The following is a 3476-nucleotide window of genomic DNA, read 5'->3' on the forward strand; positions in this document are numbered from 1 at the left end:
CTCTACTGACCCCCCTCAGATGCTGACCCCAGACTCTACTGACCCCCCTCAGATGCTGACCCCAGACTCCACTGACCCCCCTCAGATGCTGACCACAGACTCCACTGACCCCCCTCAGATGCTGACCACAGACTCCACTGACCCCCCTCAGATGCTGACCACAGACTCCACTGACCCCCCTCAGATGCTGACCACAGACTCTACTGACCCCCCTCAGATGCTGACCCCAGACTCCACTGACCCCCCTCAGATGCTGACCCCAGACTCCACTGACCCCCCTCAGATGCTGACCACAGACTCCACTGACCCCCCTCAGATGCTGACCCCAGACTCCACTGACCCCCCTCAGATGCTGACCCCAGACTCCACTGACCCCCCTCAGATGCTGACCCCAGACTCCACTGACCCCCCTCAGATGCTGACCCCAGACTCCACTGACCCCCCTCAGATGCTGACCCCAGACTCCACTGACCCCCCTCAGATGCTGACCCCAGACTCCACTGACCCCCCTCAGATGCTGACCACAGACTCCACTGACCCCCCTCAGATGCTGACCCCAGACTCTACTGACCCCCCTCAGATGCTGACCCCAGACTCTACTGACCCCCCTCAGATGCTGACCCCAGACTCTACTGACCCCCCTCAGATGCTGACCCCAGACTCTACTGACCCCCCTCAGATGCTGACCCCAGACTCTACTGACCCCCCTCAGATGCTGACCCCAGACTCTACTGACCCCCCTCAGATGCTGACCCCAGACTCCACTGACCCCCCTCAGATGCTGACCCCAGACTCCACTGACCCCCCTCAGATGCTGACCACAGACTCCACTGACCCCCCTCAGATGCTGACCACAGACTCCACTGACCCCCCTCAGATGCTGACCCCAGACTCCACTGACCCCCCTCAGATGCTGACCCCAGACTCCACTGACCCCCCTCAGATGCTGACCCCAGACTCTACTGACCCCCCTCAGATGCTGACCCCAGACTCTACTGACCCCCCTCAGATGCTGACCACAGACTCTACTGACCCCGCTCAGATGCTGACCCCAGACTCTACTGACCCCCCTCAGATGCTGACCCCAGACTCTACTGACCCCCCTCAGATGCTGACCCCAGACTCTACTGACCCCCCTCAGATGCTGACCCCAGACTCTACTGACCCCCCTCAGATGCTGACCCCAGACTCTACTGACCCCCCTCAGATGCTGACCCCAGACTCCACTGACCCCCCTCAGATGCTGACCACAGACTCCACTGACCCCCCTCAGATGCTGACCCCAGACTCCACTGACCCCCCTCAGATGCTGACCACAGACTCCACTGACCCCCCTCAGATGCTGACCACAGACTCTACTGACCCCCCTCAGATGCCGACCCCAGACTCTACTGACCCCCCTCAGATGCCGACCCCAGACTCTACTGACCCCCCTCAGATGCCGACCACAGACTCCACTGACCCCCCTCAGATGCCGACCCCAGACTCCACTGACCCCCCTCAGATGCCGACCCCAGACTCTACTGACCCCCCTCAGATGCTGACCCCAGACTCTACTGACCCCGCTCAGATGCTGACCCCAGACTCCACTGACCCCCCTCAGATGCTGACCCCAGACTCTACTGACCCCCCTCAGATGCTGACCCCAGACTCTACTGACCCCCCTCAGATGCTGACCCCAGACTCTACTGACCCCCCTCAGATGCTGACCACAGACTCTACTGACCCCCCTCAGATGCTGACCCCAGACTCTACTGACCCCGCTCAGATGCTGACCCCAGACTCTACTGACCCCCCTCAGATGCTGACCCCAGACTCTACTGACCCCCCTCAGATGCTGACCCCAGACTCTACTGACCCCCCTCAGATGCTGACCCCAGACTCTACTGACCCCCCTCAGATGCTGACCCCAGACTCTACTGACCCCCCTCAGATGCTGACCCCAGACTCCACTGACCCCCCTCAGATGCTGACCACAGACTCCACTGACCCCCCTCAGATGCTGACCACAGACTCCACTGACCCCCCTCAGATGCTGACCACAGACTCCACTGACCCCCCTCAGATGCTGACCACAGACTCTACTGACCCCCCTCAGATGCTGACCCCAGACTCCACTGACCCCCCTCAGATGCTGACCCCAGACTCCACTGACCCCCCTCAGATGCTGACCACAGACTCCACTGACCCCCCTCAGATGCTGACCCCAGACTCCACTGACCCCCCTCAGATGCTGACCCCAGACTCCACTGACCCCCCTCAGATGCTGACCCCAGACTCCACTGACCCCCCTCAGATGCTGACCCCAGACTCCACTGACCCCCCTCAGATGCTGACCCCAGACTCCACTGACCCCCCTCAGATGCTGACCCCAGACTCCACTGACCCCCCTCAGATGCTGACCACAGACTCCACTGACCCCCCTCAGATGCTGACCCCAGACTCCACTGACCCCCCTCAGATGCTGACCCCAGACTCTACTGACCCCCCTCAGATGCTGACCCCAGACTCTACTGACCCCCCTCAGATGCTGACCCCAGACTCTACTGACCCCCCTCAGATGCTGACCCCAGACTCTACTGACCCCCCTCAGATGCTGACCCCAGACTCTACTGACCCCCCTCAGATGCTGACCCCAGACTCTACTGACCCCCCTCAGATGCTGACCCCAGACTCTACTGACCCCCCTCAGATGCTGACCCCAGACTCTACTGACCCCCCTCAGATGCTGACCCCAGACTCTACTGACCCCCCTCAGATGCTGACCACAGACTCCACTGACCCCCCTCAGATGCTGACCCCAGACTCTACTGACCCCCCTCAGATGCTGACCCCAGACTCTACTGACCCCCCTCAGATGCTGACCCCAGACTCTACTGACCCCCCTCAGATGCTGACCCCAGACTCCACTGACCCCCCTCAGATGCTGACCCCAGACTCCACTGACCCCCCTCAGATGCTGACCACAGACTCCACTGACCCCCCTCAGATGCTGACCACAGACTCCACTGACCCCCCTCAGATGCTGACCCCAGACTCCACTGACCCCCCTCAGATGCTGACCCCAGACTCCACTGACCCCCCTCAGATGCTGACCCCAGACTCCACTGACCCCCCTCAGATGCTGACCCCAGACTCTACTGACCCCCCTCAGATGCTGACCCCAGACTCTACTGACCCCCCTCAGATGCTGACCACAGACTCTACTGACCCCGCTCAGATGCTGACCCCAGACTCTACTGACCCCCCTCAGATGCTGACCCCAGACTCTACTGACCCCCCTCAGATGCTGACCCCAGACTCTACTGACCCCCCTCAGATGCTGACCCCAGACTCTACTGACCCCCCTCAGATGCTGACCCCAGACTCTACTGACCCCCCTCAGATGCTGACCCCAGACTCTACTGACCCCCCTCAGATGCTGACCACAGACTCTACTGACCCCCCTCAGATGCTGACCCCAGACTCCACTGACC

The sequence above is a fragment of the Gobio gobio genome (assembly GCF_949357685.1).
Source record: "Gobio gobio genome assembly, chromosome: 13".
Taxonomy (NCBI): domain Eukaryota; kingdom Metazoa; phylum Chordata; class Actinopteri; order Cypriniformes; family Gobionidae; genus Gobio; species Gobio gobio.